We start from the raw sequence: 20,816 nt of genomic DNA, 5'->3' as shown, positions 1-20,816 counted from the left end.
TTCTTAAATGCCGTTCAACACAAACATGATTTGTTACTGGGGCAGAGACTCACTGTAGCACGGAGAAAAATCACAGTGCTCTCGTTTGCCAGAGAACCACAGACCTTTAAATGAAAATATGCCCATGAGTAGTATTTACCTCATGGATCTGAAACAGAAAATTTTCACGAGTTATATTTACTTCATGTAGTAGTCAATGGCTTCCAGCATGACGTTTTGTGGCACTAATAGGAGATGTGAGTAACTGCACCGTTTCGTATGCCTAACTGCACGAGTGTCCAAAATTCGGAAGCGACAACCAGTATACAGGTCGGTTCACATTACATGCACCGCTCGCTCCTTTGGAGACTCATAATTGGATTCCATTCTATTTTGTTGACCTATATTATAACTACTGTGTTATCATAGACTGCCATTACAAGGCAGTGCTGCACTGAAGACTGATAACAAAACTCACTCTTTCTACAATTAATTGCAACAAAATGTCAGTAAAAAACACCTTCGCTGTAATAATTACTATCATATCCTAAGTTGAGTAACATACTACTCATAATAGTGTGCATTACTCAAACCTGGCTGTAGTTTTTGAATGTTAGTGTCCGTTCCACGTGAGCAATAGTAACATGCTGGGTGCCTTGCTGTGGAACCAGTCCAGTCCAGTTCAGTCCACCCAAGAGCGACAGACTTAGGCATGAAAATTGCTCAGTTGGTGGTCGCATCTCTTTAGCATAGACTACCATGAACGAAATATTGTATTGGGCTGTTATCAGTATGTTGCTTCCAATCTCTTAAATACGAGGGCAGTTCAATAAGTAATGCAACACATTTTTTTTTCTGAAACAGGGATTGTTTTATTCAGCATTGAAATACACCAGGTTATTCCCCAATCTTTTAGCCACACAACACTATTTTTCAACGTAATCTCCATTCAATGCTACGGCCTTACGCCAACTTGAAATGAGGGCCTGTATGCCTGCACGGTACCATTCCACTGGTCGATGTCGGAGCCAATGTCGTACTGCATCAATAACTTCTTCATCATCCGCGTAGTGCCTCCCATGGATTGCGTCCTTCATTGGGCCAAACATATGGAAATCCGACGGTGCGAGATCGGGGCTGTAGGGTGCATGAGGAAGAACAGTCCACTGAAGTTTTGTGAGCTCCTCTCGGGTGCGAAGACTTGTGTGAGGTCTTGCATTGTCATGAAGAAGGAGAAGTTCGTTCAGATTTTTGTGCCTACGAACACGCTGAAGTAGTTTCTTCAATTTCTGAAGAGTAGCACAATACACTTCAGAGTTGATCGTTTGACCATGGGGAAGCACATCAAACAGAATAACCCCTTCAGCGTCCCAGAAGACTGTAACCATGACTTTACCGGCTGAGGGTAGGCTTTAAACTTTTTCTTGGCAGGGGAGTGGGTGTGGCGCCACTCCATTGATTGCCATTTTGTTTCAGGTTCGAAGTGATGAACCCATGTTTCATCGCCTGTGACAATCTTTGACAAGAAATTGTCACCCTCAGCCACATGACGAGCAAGCAATTCCGCACAGATGGTTCTCCTTTGCTCTTTATGGTGTTCGGTTAGACAACGAGGGACCCAGCGGGAACAAACCTTTGAATATCCCAACTGGTGAACAATTGTGACAGCACTACCAACAGAGATGTCAAGTTTAGCACTGAGTTGTTTGATGGTGATCCGTCGATCATCTCGAACGAGTGTGTTTGCACGCTCCGCCATTGCAGGAGTCACAGCTGTGCACGGCCGGCCTGCACGCGGGAGATCAGACAGTCTTGCTTGACCTTGCGGCGATGATGACACACGCTTTGCCCAACGACTCACCGTGCTTTTGTCCACTGCCAGATCACCGTAGACATTCTGCAAGCGCCTATGAATATCTGAGATGCCCTGGTTATCCGCCAAAAGAAACTCGATCACTGCCCGTTGCTTGCAACGCACATCCGTTACAGACGCCATTTTAACAGCTCCGTACAGTGCTGCCACCTGTCAGAAGTCAATGAAACTATACGAGACGAAGCGGGAATGTTTGAAAATATTCCACAAGAAATTTCCGGTTTTTTCAACCAAAATTGGTCGAGAAAAAAAATGTGTTGCATTACTTATTGAACTGCCCTCATATTAAATCTGTGACATTACAGCTCCTCTTATCAGTTGAATCTCTTAACCAAACTAGCACTTTGTGTTATTTAGGATGCAACTGGTAACTTGAGCTAGCCACCCGGTAGTTACCGCTAATGCCATCCTGTAGCCAGCACTTTCCAACATCTCTTGCTAATGGTACCTCATAGTAGACTGATGCTGCAGATGGACACCCTTACTTACTTCCAAGGAATTCACACATTCATTGTTACATGCTAACACCAAAATTTTCACACTGGCAAGAAAACTTAATTGAACACAGTTCAGTAATTCTGCATGAAATATTTCCAATTTATACACACACACATTCTTTCCAAATCCGTTACCTAGTAGCAAAACCTGTTTCATAATCCTCAATTACCCAGGTACCTGCACATTTTAATGTGACAACTACAGTGACGTGGATTTATGCTGGGCCAATACTGAATCTGTGTGGTGGATTAATGACAGGTGTTCCTTCTAGGTTGTTTTCCAAATCTCATAATGTGAATAGCAGGCCAGTTCACTTCTTCTGCATCAAATACATGCTATGCTAACATTTACACCGCATTCTCACATTTATGCTACACACAGACACTCTGAATAAAATGTTCCTTTTCTGAACTCTTTAATCACGTACTCAAATCTAGCATCAGTATCAAAATCGCTATAGCAGTTTCTGAGATTGCCTCACACATAGAGACAGGAACTGCTGAGTGGGACCATACATTGTGTTTTTATAGTAGTTTTGTGTGAAAGTGTGATCCATTATCAAAACATATGGACAGCACATTTGTAATGTGCACCTCTTCTATTACCAGTGTATTACGTAGTTGAAATGTACTCACCTCCTTGATGATTGTCCAGAGTCATGCCGTAGCTCCTTCCTGGACAATGAGTCCTCCCTGAAACATACAAAAAATATCAGTCACCTGTGAAAAACAATACCCGGATACATAATTTAAGAAGGAGATGAATAAATTCAGTAATTTAAGTTGCTAACACTTCTAAAAACAGCAACTGTTTCCCTGCAAGTGTTGACCTTGTCATGTCAGTAACACAAGTTGCCAGTTCCTGTCCTTGAATGTCTTCCAGGTCTCCTAACAGTAACAGAAATCAGTAAAATGATTTTTCAGTAACAAAAGAATGGCATCTCTCAGTACCGTCATTCACAACAGAACTAACAGTCCTACAAGAGAAACAGGCAAGTTTCAGATACTAATTACTGTTATTGAAAACCAACCAACTAACCTGACAGATCAATTCACAAGAACTGAACCTGAACTAATAGATGCACAAAAAGAAGACAAGTCAGACGTAGTAGACCAACTGAACTGTAAACATAAACAAAACTGTCCGAAGACACTTACAGTTTGAATGAAGCACCACATTACCTTAATAAAAACATTGCAGTAGCAGCAAGACACAGAAACCATAGAGCTGGGACTCCCCAAAGAAGTCAGGAAAAGGCACAAACTAACCCTTAGTAACAAAGTAACTGACAGGGTTGGAAACATCAGAACAAATAATGCTGTACAAGCAACATATAGAATAAATAGTGCCTACAAAACAGGATAATGAGACATTATGAATTAAGTCCAAAATACAGCTTCTATTTTGAGATTTTTATTTAATCACGACAGGACTGTTTCAGAACTATCACCATCATCAGGCGATTGGAAAGTAATTGTTTTATTATACACTATTTTCTCAGGCAGTTAGTAGCCCACTTGCCATATATGAGATTGACAACAATACATTTACGGAATTGTTAACTTACCTATAACATCTCTGGTTAGTCACTCAAGCATTTTTCTTACATCTTTTGAAGTTATTTTGTAATGTAGCTTTCATAGGCTACATTTATTGGAACTTATAGCCTAAATTTTATTTATTGTGTGTGGTACATTTTTGTTTAACATTTAACCAACGATGTTATAAGTTTACATCAGAGCAGCTACATATAGATTTCCCTTAGTTACTGTGTTGTGTATTTTTATCTGTGAATGTATTACTGGTTTGGCTTCCCTTATGTCTGTGGTTGTTTACACCTTTACATGAAAAGACTGATACCAAAAGTCACACCTTTCACAATTTGTTACAGCTAAATGTCAGTTAACAGCTCATTGCCTGTAAAAATTGCTTATCAGATCCTAAGTTGAGTAATATACTGCTCATAATATTATCCATTACCCACACCCGGCTGTAGTTTTTGAATTTTAGTGTCCGTTCCAAACGAGCTGTAATAACATGCTCACTGCCTCACTTTAGCACAAGTCCAGAGCAGTCCACCCAAGCACAACTGACTTTAGTGTGAAAATTGCTCAGTTCGTGGTTGCATCTCTTTAGCAGAGGCTAGCATGAACCAAATATTCGATTTGACCTTTACAAGTACATTGCTTCACACCTCTTGAATATTAAATCTGTGCCATAATAGCTCCTCTTATCAGTTGAATCTCTCACCCAACTTGCACTTTGGGTTATTTAGGATGCATCTGGTAACTTTTGCAAGCTACTGGTGGTGACAGCAAATGCCATTCTGTTCACAGCACCTTCCACCATCTCCTGCTAATGGTACCTCACACTAGACAGATGCTGCAGTTGGGCAACCTTACTTAGTTCCAACGAATTCGCCCATTCATTGTTACATGCCGACACCAAAATCTTCGCACTGCCAAGAAACTTAGTTCAACATAGTTCAGTAATTTTGCGTGAAATATTTGCAATAAATACACACAAACATTCTTTCCGAATCCGTTATCTAGTAGCAAAAACTGTTTCATAATCCTCAACTACCCAGGTACCTGCACATGTTAGTGATTACTACAGCAACATGGAATGATGCTGGGCCAGCATTGAATCCCTCTGGCGGATTAATGACAGGTGACCCAAGAGCTGGTGAGCGTCATTGTGGCTTTTAGGTGGTATTCCACATCTCATAAGGTGAATACGAGCCCAGTTCACTTCTTGTGTCTCAAATGCATGCTATGCTAACATTTACAACACATTCTCACATTTACTTTACAAACAGACACTCTGGATACACTGTTCCTGACCTTGACTCCATAATCCCTTACTCAAATCCAGCATCAGCATCGAAATTGGCATAGCAGTTTCTTAGATTACTTCAAACATATTGATAGGAACTGCTGTTGGGGATGTTACATTATATTTTTATAGGAGTTTTGTGTGAAAGTGTATTTCATTAACAAAACATATGGACAACACATTTGTAATGTGTACTACTTCTATTAGCAGTTTATTATGCAGTCAAATTGTACTCACCTCCGTGAAGATCGTCCAGTGTCATGCCGTGGCTCCTTCCTGGACAAAGAGTCCTCCCTGAAACATACAGAAAATATCTGTCACCTGTGAAAAACAATATCTGGAGAAATAATTTAAAAAGGGGATGAATAAATTTAGTAATTTTAGTTGCTAACACTTCTATAAGCAGCAACTGTTTCCTTGCAAGTGTTGACCTTCTCATGTCAGTAACACAACGTACCAGTTCCTTTCCTTGAATGTTCTCTAGCTCTCCTATCAGTAAAAGAAATCTATAAAACCATTTCTCAGTAACAGAAAAATGGCATCTCTCAGAACAGTCATCCACATCAGAACTAACTATCCTACAAGAGAAACAGGCAATATTTGGATACTGATAACAGTTATTGAAAACCAACCCAATAAGCTGATAGATCAAATCATAATAACTGAACATAAACTAATAAATGCCCAAAAAGAATACAAGTCAGACACAGTAGACCAACTGAACTGTAAACAAACACAACACTGTCCGAAGACACTCACAATTTGAATGAAGCAGCCCATCACTTTAATAAAAAGACAGCAGGAGCAGCAAGTCGCAGAAACCATGGAGTTGGGACTGCCCAAAGAAGTCACAAAAAGACACGAACTGACATTTAATAACAAAATAACCCACAGGGTGGCAACCATCAAAACAAACAATGCTGTACAAGCAACATATACATCAAAAGGTCCACTTCCAAACATGATAATGAGACATGCACTGAAGACTCAGCACATCACATGTGTATGATGTAACCTGTAAATTCTCATACACAATGTTAACAAACTTTTGAATAAGATATTTGGAATGCCAAAGATAAGAAATACGGGAAAAGTGAAAAAAATACTCTCAACTCCAAAAACCACAAAAAATGCAAGGTACACACTGCACCTTACAACCATGGTGGTAGCAACATAAGTACTCAATGGCTAAGGAACACACACCTCCAGATTTCTGAAAGTGTGGCATTTTGTCTTTGATAGAAGGGACTGAAAAAACCTTTAAAACTTTCTTTTCATTTGACCAACCAACCATCTAGGTTGTCTAATGGTTGTCATGGCTGAAACTCTAATCTGGGCAGTAGAAAAACAAAACATGACAAAGAAAACTCCCTACTTTTAATTCCTCAATAATAAATTCAGTCTTCTAATTATATAAGATAAACTTCATGATTTTGGCCATTTTTACATTTTTGAGAATGCTGCACTGGTGTCTGCTGCATTTTCATGATGTATGTAAATTTCGTTAAATACTAGATATCCAGAACAGTGGGAGGCATCAAATTATATCTGGTGTAACTCCTGCTTAAAACAATTGTTATGTTATAATTACAAATGTACTTGCACTGCATTGTACTTTGGCAGTAAAATAACCCTCCAATGATGTATTCTATTTTTTTTTCGGATTGAATTCCACACTGAATGTTGTAATGTGATTTTCAAGATGTATTTAGTATGGTTTTGTTGTTAATTGTCTTATCAGACAGACAATGCTGCTTTATGCTGTAACACGCGGGTACAACTGTTTCAGTCCGAGTGGCCTTGCTAATGAACAGATTTTGTTTATCTGGGACAACTCAGATAGTTAATTAGAAAGTTACTTATAGGGTACTGACAGGAAATTTAATTGCTAGAAACAACCTACAATAAATACAATTAGGCTGGGAGGCCACTACCATCAATATATGTATCTCACACAGTAGTATCAGTTGTCAACTGGTGCATCAGTGATGGAGACAGAGGTAAAGGAAAATCTGAAAGTAATTAACAAAAAGAGAAAAAGTCCAAGAACACTAAGACACTTTCGTTCTAATTATAAGCACCTTAAATTTCTCTACAGTTCGTAAACACTGAATGACACAAACATGATTTGTTACTAGGGTAGTGATTCACAGTAACACAGAGACTAAGCACACTGATCTATGTTTCCACAGCACCACAGACATAGTCAATGGCTTTTAGCATGACATCCTGTGGCACTAATAGGAGGTGTGAATAACTGCACTATTCTGTATGCCTCACTGCATTAGTGTCTATAATTCAGAAGCGACAACAGGTATGCAGGACAGATCATATGACGTGCACTGCTTGCTCATTTGGAGACACAATATTGGCTACCGTAATATTTTGTTGACCTGTATTATAATTAGTGTGTTTCACATAATGACATTACAAGGCAGTGTTGTATTGAAGACTGATAATAAAAGTCATTCTTTGCACAATTCGATACAATAAAATGTCAGTTAACACAATATTGGAAGTAAATATTGCTTATCAGGTCCTAAGTTGAGTAATAAACTGCTCATAATATTCTCTGTTACTCAAATCTGACTGTAGCTTCCAAATATTGTAGTACCCAATTCCACATGGCTGCCTCTCTGTAGCACCAGTCCAGTGCAGTCCACCCAAGCATGAAAATTATTCGGTTGGTGGTCGTATCTCTTTAGCACAGGCTAGCATGAATGAAATATTCTATTGGACCTTTACCAGTGTCTTCCTTCACACCTCTTAAATGTTAAATATGTGCCATGACAGCTGCTCTTATCAGTTGAATCTCACTTTAGCACAAGTCCAGAGCAGTCCACCCAAGCACAACTGACTTTAGTGTGAAAATTGCTCAGTTCGTGGTTGCATCTCTTTAGCAGAGGCTAGCATGAACCAAATATTCGATTTGACCTTTACAAGTACATTGCTTCACACCTCTTGAATATTAAATCTGTGCCATAATAGCTCCTCTTATCAGTTGAATCTCTCACCCAACTTGCACTTTGTGTTATTTAGGATGCATCTGGTAACTTTTGCAAGCTACTGGTGGTGACAGCAAATGCCATCCTGTTCACAGCACCTTCCACCATCTCCTGCTAATGGTACCTCACACTAGACAGATGCTGCAGTGGGGCAACCTTACTTAGTTCCAACGAATTCGCCCATTCATTGTTACAGGCTAACACCAAAATATTCACACTGGCAAAAACTGTAATTCAAAATAGTTCAGCAATTTTGCATGAAATATTTGCTAATTATACACACAAATGATCCTTCAGAAGCAATTACCTTTTAGCAAAAACTGTTTCATAATTCTAATCTACCCAGGTACCTGCACATGTTAATGTGATTACTACAGCGACATGGATTTATGCTGGGCCAGCATTGAATCCCTCTGGCAGATCAATGACAGGTGGTCCTAGAGCTGGCAAGTGTCATTGTGCCTTTTAGGTGGTATTCCACATCTCATAAGGTGAATAGCAGGCATTTTCACTTCTTGTGTCTCAAATGCATGCTATGCTAACATTTACAACACATTCTCACATTTACTTTACAAACAGACACTCTGGGAACAATGTTCCTGACCTAGACTCCATAATCCCTAACTCAAATCCAGCATCAGCATTGAAATTGGCATAGCAGTTTCTTAGATTACTTCAAACATATAGATAGGAATTGCTGATTGGGATGTTACATTATGTTTTTATACTAGTTTTCTGTGAAAGTGAGTTTCATTAACAAAACATATGGACAACACATTTGTAATGTGTACTACTTCTTTTAGCAGTTTACTATGCAGTCGAATTGTACTCACCTCCATGAACATCGTCCAGTGTCATGCTGTGGCTCCTTCCTGGACAAAGAGTCCTCTCTGAAACATACAGAAAATGTCAGTTACCTGTGAAAAACGATATCTGGAGAAATAATTTAAAAATTGGATGAATAATTTCAGTAATTTAAGGTGAAAAGCCTTCTAAAAAATGCCACTGTTTCCTTGCAAATGTTGAACTTGTCATGTCAGTAATGTAACGTGCCAGTTCCTTTCCTTTAATGTCCTCTAGGTCTCCCAACAATAATATAATTCAATAAGACCATTCCTCAGTAACAGAAGAATGGCATCTCTCGAACAGTCATCCACAACAGAAATAACAGTCGTACAAGAGATGCAGGAAAGTTTCGGATACTAATTACTGTTATTGAAAACATATCAACTAACCTGATAGATCAGTTCATAAGGTGTGAACATAAACTGATAGATGCACAAAAAGTATACAAGTCAGACACTCTAGATCAACTGAACTGTAATCAAAAATAAAAGTGTCCAAAGACACTTATAGTTTGACTGAAGCACCCCATTATATTAATAAAAGACAGGAGGACACAGAAAACATAGAGCTGGGACTTCAAAAAGAAGTCAGAAAAAGGCACAGACTGACACTTAATAACAAAATAAACCAAAAGGTGAGAAACATCAGAACAAATAATGCTGTACAAGCAACATATAGAATAAGTAATGCACTGCAAAACACGATAATGTGACATGCACTGAAGAATCAGCACAGCACATACATATGACATAACTTGCAAATTCTTATACATGATGTTATCAAACCTTCAAATAAAATATTTGGAATTCGAAAGATAAGAAATGTGGTAAAAAAGAAAAGATACTGTCACCTACTAAAACCACTAAACATATAAAGTACCCACTGTACCTTACAACCATGGTGGTAGCAACATAATTATTCATTGGCTAAGGAACACATGGCAACGGCCTTGTCGTGGTGGATACACCAGTTTCCGTGAGATCACCGAAGTTCAGCACTGTCTGGCGTAGCCTGCACTTGGATGGGTGATCATCCAGGCGTCATGCACTGTTGCCATTTTTCAGGGTGCACTCAGCCTCGTGATTCCAATTTAGGAGCTATTCAACCGAATAGTAGCGGCTCCAGTCAAAGAAAACCATCATAACGTCCTGGAGAGTGGTGTGCTGACCACACGCCCCTCCTATCCACATCCTCACCAGAGGATGACACAGCGGTCGGATGTTCCCAATGGACAACTTGTGGCCTGAAGACAGAGTGCTTTTTTCTTTTAAGGAACACACACCTCCAGATTTCTGAAAGTGTGACATTTTGCCATTGATGAAAGTGACTGAAAATACCTTCAATACTTTCTTTTCATTTGACCAACCCACCACACAGGTTGTCTAATGGTTGTCATGGATGAGTCACAAGTCTGGGCAAGAGGGAAGTGAAACATGACAAAGACAACTCCCTAATTTTAATGCCTCAATAATAAATTCAATATTCAAATTATTTAAGAAAAACTTCAAGATTTTTGCCACTTTTACATTTTTGACAATGCTGCACTGATGCTGCAGTTGCTCAGCCTTACTTATTTCCAAAGAAAATGCCCATTCACTGTTACATGCCAAAACCAAAATCTTTACACTGGCAGGAAACATTGTTCAGTAGTTTTGCAAGAAATATTTGCAAATTATACACCCAAACATTGTTTCCAAATCAGTTACCTATTAGTGAAAACTGTTTCATAATCCTCATCTGCCCAGGTACCTGCACATGTTAATGTGATAACTACAGTGGCGTGGATTTATGCTGGGCCAACACTGAATCCCTCTGGCGGATTAATGACAGGTGGTCCTAGAACCGGCCAGTCTCACTATGGCTTTTAGGTTGTTTTCCACATTTCATAAGGTGAATACCAGACCAGTTCACTTCTTCTGCATCAAATACATGCTATCCTAACATTTACAGTGGTTAGAAACTAGCTGCACATATGAGTAGAGAGAATAAGGTGAGAGGAGGAGTTGCCACATATGTCAAAAGTTATCACTGTGTAGAAAGCTTAGATACGAGGGCTATCCACAAAGTACATTACGTTTTTGTTTGTGTCCATTAGGGGTGGGGCTAGCGCGGCCATCTTGGTGTCATGGCATTCCACCGCTCAGTCGGCATCCTGCCGTGCTAGTGAGAGGTTCGTGCTGCACTCCGTTGAGTTACTGTGACAGTTTTAAATGTCAGAGTTAATTGAAAATGCCGCAAAGTGTGAGGTGCGTGCTGTAATAAGGTTTCTGACTGCAAAAAACTGTACGCTGATAGAAATCTATCGGCAGCTTTGTGAAGTGTATGGGGACAACATAATCACTGAAGGTGGAGTGCGTCAATGGGTCATAAAATTAAAAAATGGCCGAACTAACATTCATGACAAAGAGCGAAGTGGAAGACCCAGCATAGCGACTGCCGAACTTGTCGAAAAAGTCGATGCCGTGGTCCGTGAAAACTGTAATTTCACAATAACGGAACTCTCTGTGAGTTTTCCACAAATTTCACGAAGTTTGTTGCACGAAATCATTACCAAAAAGCTTGGTTACCACAAGTTTTGTGCAAGATGGATACCAAAAATCTTGACAGAGATACACAAAAATCAGCGAATGGCTGCAGCGTTAACGTTTTTGGACGCTTACGAGAAAGATGGCGACTCATTACTTGATCACATTGTTACTGGTGACGAAACATGGGTTAAGCATGTGAACTGCAAGACAAAATTGCAGTCAATGCAGTGGGGGCACACAAATTCCCCCCAAAAACCCAAGAAATGCATGCAGACAACGTCGGCAAGGTAGGTGATGGCGACTGTCTTTTGGGACAGAAAAGGTGTGATTTTTGTGGATTTCCTGGAAAGAGGCACTACAGTAAACTCTCAAAGGTATTGCCAAACTCTGCACAACCTCAGAAGAGCAATACAAAACAAGCGCAGGGGAAAGTTGGGCTCAAAGATCATGCTGATTCACAACAACGCCCGGGCCCACACGGCAAATGCCACTCGTGAATTTCTCGAATCTTTTAAGTGGGAGTTGTTTCCTCATCCGCCGTACAGTCCCAACCTGGCACCAAGCGACTTCCACTTATTCCCAGCAATGAAGAAGTGGTTGGCTATGCAGCGTTTTGATGACGACGCACAGCTTCAAGAAGAGGTAACGACGTTGTTGAAGGCGCAGGCGGCCGAATTTTACGACGAAGGAATTTCCAAGCTCGTCCATCGCTACGATAAATGCCTTAATTTAAATGGCAACTATGTAGAAAAGTAGCATTTAAGTGTGGCTTTCATCTGTATATAATTAAAAAAAATCCAATACTTTATTTTTAATTCCAAAACGTAATTTACTTTGTGGATAGCCCTCGTACATAAACGTTTTGTCTAGAGCAACATATAGAAACACGTGCCTGTCAAATTAAACTGAAGGAGGGCTCTTTTGTAATTGTAACAGTGTGTAGGTCCCCTTCAGGAAACTTTCATTTATTCCTGGAAAACATGGATACCTTGTTGTGCTATCTGTCAGAAAGGGGAAAGCAAATTATTATTTGTGAGGACTTCAATGTTGATTCACTGAAAGAGTGTAATAGCAAGAATAACCTGAAAGTCTTGCTTGGTTCTTTCAATTTGACATCTGTCATTAATTTTCCTACTCGGGTGGTAAAGGACAGCACATTGATAGATAACACTTTTATAGACCAAGATAGGTTTAAAAACATAAATTCTTGTCCTGTTGAGAATGGTCTTTTTGATCAAGATGCTCAGCTAGTTACAGTATATGACATAGCTCCATCCAGTAATTCAAAACTACCCTCCAAAGTTCTGCATTCAATTAATGACTCAACAATTAGAAATTTCAGATAAAATCTTCAGCAGCTAGACTGGGACGAGATGTACAAGGAACCCGATGCTAATTTAAAATATAACATATTTCATGATACACTTGTAAAAGAATTTGAAAACTGTTTCCCCATGAAATTAGTTAAATCTAATTATAAGAAACCATGCAAAAGACCTTGGTTTACTAAAGGAATAAAAATATCTTGTAACCACAAAAGGGAACTCTATCTAACAACAACAGAAACAGCCAAATATTATAAAAACTACTGTGCTACATTAAGAAAGGTTATTAAAAGTCCAGAAGCATGTGCCTCATGTCTGATATTAATACCTCTGATAACAAAGTCAAAAGAATTTGGAATATTATTACAAGGGAGACAGGGCAACCTAGAGTACAGGATGATTGCATCACCATCAAAGCGAATGGAAACTTGATAAACAACAAGCCGGAAGTCGAAAACATTTTGAATAATCATTTTTTAAATGTTGTAGAGAAAATAGGATCTATATGTTCATTAGAAGAAAGCAAGACAGTTAATGGAAGAAGCCTTATCCACACGATTTGATACAACTGAAATACCACCCACCTCTCCTTCTGAAATTAGGAAGATAATAAACTCTCTCAAGAATAAAAGCTCACATGGAATTGATGGCATTTCCAGCAGGATAATAAAAGCTTGTTCCCAAGAAATACGTGGGATTCTTAGCCACATATGTAATAGCTCTCTGAAGCAGGGTATTTTCCCAGATAGACTGAAGTATGCTATTGTTAAACCACTGCATAAAAAAAGGGATACATCTGATGTCAACAACTACCGCCCAATCTCTCTTCTGAATGCCTTATCCAAAATTCTTGAAAAAGTACTGTATTGCAGAGTTTCACATCTTTGTAAAAATAATGTTTTAACACAATGTCGGTTTGGTTTCCAGAAGGGTTTTTCAATGGAAAATGCTATATACACTTTCACTAACGAATAAATGAGCAGATAAGCTCAAGTACTGTGGTATGAATGGGACAGTGCTCAAATGGTTTAAATCATACCTAACTGGAAGAGTGCAGAATGTTGAAATAAGCAGTTCACATAATATGCATAAAACTGATGATTTCTCAAACTGGGGAACAATCAAGAATGGGGTGCCGCAAGGTTCGGTCTTGGGTCCTATGCTGCTCTTAATATATATTGATGACTTGCCATTTTATATTCACGAAGATGCAAAGCTGGTACTTTTTGCCGATGATACAAGTATAGCTATCACACCACACAGACAAGAATTGACTGGTGAAATTGTAAACGACGTTTTTCAGAAAATCATTAAGTGGTTCTCTGCAGATGGGCTCTCACTAAACTTTTGCAAAACACAGTATATACAGTTCCACACAGCAAATGGAATGATACCATTAATAAATATAGACTTCGATCAGAAATTGGTAGCTAAGGTCGAATATTCAAAATTTCTAGGTGTATGCATTGATGAGGGGTTGAACTGGAAAAAACACACTGAGGATCTGCTGAAACGTTTGAGTTCAGCTACTTATGCTATTAGGGTCATCGAAAATGTTGGCGATATAAATCTCACTAAATTAGCTTACCATGCCTATTTTCATTCTCTGCTTTCATATGGCATCATATTCTGGGGTAACTCATCATTGAGTATAAGAGTGTTCATTGCACAAAAGAGTGTAATTAGAATAATTGCTGGAGCTCATCAAAGATCATCCTGCAGACACTTATTTATAGAGCTAGAGATCTTCACTGTAGCCTCACAATATACATATTCACTTATGAAATTTGTTATTAACAATCCAAACGAATTCAAAAAGTAATATTTCATATGTTTTTGTTACTTATTGTCTAACCAGATAGACAATGTACTTTGTACTGTAACACTTGAATACAATTGTTTCAGTCAGATTGTCCCTGCTAACAAACAAATTTCGTTTATCTGGGGCAACTCAGATACTGAATCAAAAAGTCACTTATTGGGTACTGACTGCAAGTTCATTGCTAGATACAACAAATGATAATTACAGTAAGGATGTGAGGCCATCAACCGTCAATATATGTCTCTCCATTAGAATTCATCACACAGTAGTATCACTTGTCAAATGGCACATCAGTGAAGAAGGCAGCTACAGAGATCGTGTAAAATGTGAAAGTAAATAACAAAAAGAAGGAAAGGCCAAGAACACCAAGGCATGTTCATTCTAATTACATGGCTACAACACTAGGAGAAAGAATGATCTTCATTACTCAAGGTTAAATCTAACTTTGGCTCAGAAGGGGGTAAATTATGCAGCACCACAAAAGTCTTTGGTCACTTACCTAATAGCATCAAAAGTCTGACAGATAGCCACATAGCATTTAAAAAGAAATTAAAAGAATTTCTGAATAGAAATTCCTTCTACTCATTAGATGAATTTTTGGATACAGTAAGTGGGTAATTTCCCAAAAACGTGTATGTAATATTTTGTGTGATGTAATATCTTGTATAGACACCTTTTATTAACCTGTCACGTTCCACATCATTACGAAGTGTCGTACTCATGTTCTATGGAACAAGTACTAATCTAATCTAATCTACACCACACTCGCACATTTACTTGACAAACAGACACTCTCAATATAATGTTCCTGTCATGGACTCCGTATCACTTACTGAAATCCAGCATCAGCAAGAAAATCAGAACAGTAGTTGCTGAGACTACTTCAAAGATATACATAGGATTTGTTGAGTGGGACTTTACATTTTATTTTTATAGTAGTTTTGTATGAAAGTGTGTTTCATTAACAAAACGTATGGACTACACATTTGTAATGTGTACTTCTTCTATTACCACTTCGTTATGCAGTCACATTGTACTCACCTCCATGAAGATCGTCCAACGTCATGCCACGGCTCCTTCCTGGGCAGAGTGTCCTCCCTGAAAAATGTAGAGAATTTCAGTTACCTTTGAAAAAAAATCTGGAGAAATAATTTAAAAAGGGGATGAATAAATTCAGTAATTTTAATTGCTAATGCTTCTAAAAACGGCTGCTAACACCTCCAGATTTCTGAAAGTGTGACATTTTGTCTTTGATGAACCTGACCAACCTGCCACCTAGGTTGTCTAATGGTTGTCCTGATTGAGTCATTAATTTGGGCATGAGAAAAATTAAATGTGACAAATACAACTCCCTACCTTTAATTCCTCAATAAAAAAATTCAGTTTTCAATTTATTTAAATAAACATCATGATTCTAGCCATTTTTACACTTCTGACAATGCTGCACTGGAGTCTGTTGAATTTTCATGATGTTGTGGATCTTCCGTTAAATACTAGATATCCACAATATTGGGAGGTGTCAAATGATACCTCATGAAACTCTTGTTTAAAACATTGTTACTTAATATTACAAAAGTAATGCACTGCATTGTACTTTCACAGTAACGTATTTCTCGAATGATGAATTCTCTATTTCCGAATTGAATCTCACACTGAATGTTATAATGAAGTTTTGTAATTTGTATTTCATATGTTTTTGTTACTTATTGTCTAACCAGATAGACAATGTACTTTATACTGTAACACTTGAATACAATTGTTTCAGTCAGATTGGCCTTGCTAACATACAAATTTCGTTTATCTGGAGCAACTCAGATACTGAATCAAAAAGTCACTTATTGGGTACTCATTGCAATTTCCTTGCTAAATACAACAAATGATAATTACTGTAAGGATGTGAGGCCATCAACCATCAATATATGTCTCTCCATTAGAACTCATCACACAGTAGTATCACTTGTCAGATGGCACATCAGTGATGAAGGCAGCTACAGAGATCGTGTAAAATGTGAAAGTAAATAACAAAAAAGAAGAAAAGGTGAATAACGCCAAGGCATGTCATTCTAAGTACAAGCACCTTAAATATTTCTACAGTTCTTAAATACCATATTACACAAACATGAGTTGTTACTTGGGCAGTGATGCACTATAATACAGAGATGAAGCACACTGCTCTAAGTTTCCACAGCACAACAGACCTTTACATGAAAATATGCCCATGAGTTGTATTTACTTCACGTGTCTGGAACAGAAAATTTTCCATGAGCTATATTTACTTCACATGGTAGTCAAGGGCTTTTAGTGTGACATCCTGTGACACTAATAGGAGGTGTGAGTAACTGCACTGTTTTGTATGCCTCACTGCATGAGTGTCTAAAACTCAGAAGTGACAACAGGCATTCAGGTCGGGTCACATGACACGCACACACGCTCCTTTGGAGACACATTATTGGGTTCCGACATATTTTGTTGACCTGTATTATAACTACTGTGTTATCGCATAATGCCTTTACAAGGCAGTGGTGTATTGAAGACTGATAACAAAAGTCACTCTTTGAACAATTCATTACAACAAAATGTCAGATAACAACACATTGGCTGTAAAAATTGCTTAAATTGCTAAAATATTAAATTTGTGCTGTAACAGTTTCTCTTATCATTTTAATCTCTGACTCAACTTGCACTTCGGGTTGTTTTAGATGCTAGCCACCCAGTAGTGACAGCTCATGCCATTCTGTTGGCAACACCTTCCACCATTTCCTCCTCATGGTAACTCACACCAGTCTGATGCTGTGATTGGGCAGCCTGACTGACTTGCATGGAATTCACTCATTCACTGTTACACAGCAACACCGAAATTTTCACACTGGCAATAAACCTAAATTCAACATAGTTCGTCATTTTTCCATGAAATATTTTTAAATTATGCAAACAAACAATTTTATTTTTGAATAAGCTACGTTGTTGTTGTTGTTGTTGTTGTGGTCTTCAGTCCTGAGACTGGTTTGATGCAGCTCTCCATGCCACTCTATCCTGTGCAAGCTGCTTCACCTCCCGGTACGTACTACAGCCTACATCCTTATCAATCTGCATAGTGTATTCATCTCTTGGTCTCCCTCTACGATTTTTACCCTCCACGCTGCCTTCTAATACTAAATTGGTGATCCCTTGATGCCTCAGAACATGTCCTACCAACCGATCCCTTCTTCTAGTCACGTTGCGCCACAAACTCCTCTTCTCCCCAATTCTGTTCAATACCTCCTCATTAGTTATGTGATCTACCCATCTAATCTTCACCATTCTTCTGTAGCACCACATTTCAAAAGGTTCTATTCTCTTCTTGTCCAAACTATTTATTGTCCACGTTCCACTTCCATACATTGCTACACTCCATACAAATACTTTCAGAAACGACTTCCTGATACTTAAATCCATACTCAATGTTAACAAATTTCTCTTCTTCAGAAATTCTTTCCTTGCCATTGCCAGTCTACATTTTATATCCTCTCTACTTCGACCATCATCAGTTATTTTGCTCCTCAAATAGCAAAACTCCTTTACTACATTAAGTGTCTCGTTTCCTAATCTAATTCCCTCAGCATAACCCGACTTAATTCGACTACATTCCATTATCCTCGTTTTGCTTTTGTTAACGTTCATCTTATATCCTCCTTTCAAGACACTGTCCATTCCGTCCAACTGCTCTTCCAAGTCCTTTGCTGTCTCTGACAGAATTACAATCTCATTGGTGAACCTCAAAGTTTTTATTTCTTCTCTATGGACCAACTCCGAATTTTTCTTTTGTTTCTTTTACTGCTTGCTCAATATACTGATTGAATAACATAGGCGAGAGTCTACAACACTGTCTCACTCCCTTCCCAACCACTGCTTACCTTTAATGTGCCTCAACTCTTATAATTGCCATCTGGTATCTGTACAAATTGTAAATAGCCTTTTGCTCCCTGTATTTTACCCCTGCCACCTTCAGAATTTGAAAGAGAGTATTCCAGTCATCATTGTCAAAAGCTTTCTCTAAGTCTACAAATGCTAGAAACGTAGGTTTGCCTTTTCTTAATCTAGCTTCTAAGATAAGCCGTAGGGTCAGTATTGCCTCAGTTGTTCCAACATTTGTAAGGAATCCAAACTGATCTTCTCCGAGGTCGGCTTCTACCAGTTTTTCTATTCGTCTGTAAAGAATACGCGTTAGCATTTTGCAGCCGTGACTTATTAAACTGATAAATCGGTAATTTTCACGTGTCAACACCTGTTTTCTTTGGAATTAGAATTATTATATTCTTTTTGAAGTCTGAGGGTATTCCGCCTGTCTCATACATTTTGCTCACCAGATGGTGGAGTTTTGTTAGGACTGGCTCTCCCAGGGCTGTCAGTAGTTCCATTAGAATTACTGACAGCCTTGGGAGAGCCAGTCCTAACAAAACTCTACCATCTGGTGAGCAAAATGTATGAGACAGGCGGAATACCCTCAGACTTCAAAAAGAATATAATAATTCCAATTCCAAAGAAAACAGGTGTTGACACATGAAAATTACCGATTTATCAGAATGTTGTCTACTCCCGGAGCCTTGTTTCGACTTAGGTCTTTGAGTGCTCTGTCAAACTCTTCACGCAGTATCATATCTCCCATTTCATCTTCATCTACATCCTCTTCCGTTTCCATAATATTGTCCTCAAGTACATTGCCCTTGTATAGACCCTCTATATACTCCTTCCACCTTTCTGCTTTCCCTTCTTTGCTTAGAACTGGGTTTCTATCAAAGCTCTTAATATTCATCCAAGTGGTTCTCCTTTCTCCAAAGGTCTCTTTAATTTTCCTGTAGGCAGTATCTATCTTAATCCTAGTGAGATAAGCCTCTACATCCTTACATTTGTCCTCTAGCCATCCCTGCTTAGCCATTATTCACTTCCTGTCAATCTCATTATTGAGACTTTTGCATTCCTTTTTGCCTGCTTCATTTACTGCATTTTTATATTTTCACCTTTCATCAATTCAATTCAATATATCTTCTGTTACCCAAGGATTTCTACTAGCCTTCGTCTTTTTACCTACTTGATCCTCTGCTGCCTTCACTACCTCATCCCTCATAGCTACCCATTCTTCTTCTACTGTATTTCTTTTCCCCATTCCCGTCAACTTTTCCCTTATGCTCTCCCTGAAACACTCTACAACCTCTGGTTTAGTCCGTTTATCCCTGTCCCATCTCCTTAAATTCCCACCTTTTTGCAGTTTCTCCAGTTTTATTCTACAGCTCATAACTAATAGATTGTGGTCAGAGTCCACATCTGCCCCTGGAAATGTCTTACAATTTAAAACCTGGTTCCTAAATTTCTGCCTTACCATTATATAATCTATCTGAATCCTGTCAGTATCTCCAGGCTTTTTCCATGTATACAGGGAGCGAAAGGCTATTTACAATTTGTACAGAAACTAGATGGCAGTTATAAGAGTCGAAGGACATGAAAGGGAAGCAGTGGTTGGGAAGGGAGTGAGACAGGGTTGTAGCCTCTCCCCAATGCTATTCACTCTGTATATTGAGCAAGCAGTAAAGGGAACAAAAGAAAAATTCGGAGTAGGTATTAAAATCCATGGAGAAGAAATAAAAAACTTTGAGGTTCGCCGATGATATTGTAATTCTGTCAGAAACAGCAAAGGACTTGGAAGAGCAGTTGAATGGAATGGACAGTGTCTGGAAAGGGGGATATCAAATGAACATCAACAAAAGCAAAATAACGATAATGCAATGTAGTCGAATTAAGTCTGGTGATGCTGAGGGAATTAGATTAGGAAATGAGATACTTTAAGTAGTAAAGGAGTTTTGCTACACTCCTGGAAATGGAAAAAAGAACACATTGACACCGGTGTGTCAGACCCACCATACTTGCTCCAGACACTGCGAGAGGGCAGTACAAGCAATGATCACACGCACGGCACAGCGGACACACCAGGAACCGCGGTGTTGGCCGTCGAATGGCGCTAGCTGCGCAGCATTTGTGCACCGCCGCCGTCAGTGTCAGCCAGTTTGCCGTGGCATACGGAGCTCCATCGCAGTCTTTAACACTGGTAGCATGCCGCGACAGTGTGGACAT

Source organism: Schistocerca serialis, chromosome 3, assembly GCF_023864345.2.
Source record: "Schistocerca serialis cubense isolate TAMUIC-IGC-003099 chromosome 3, iqSchSeri2.2, whole genome shotgun sequence".
Taxonomy (NCBI): Eukaryota; Metazoa; Arthropoda; class Insecta; order Orthoptera; family Acrididae; genus Schistocerca; species Schistocerca serialis.
Note: the sequence above shows the minus strand (reverse complement) of the source record.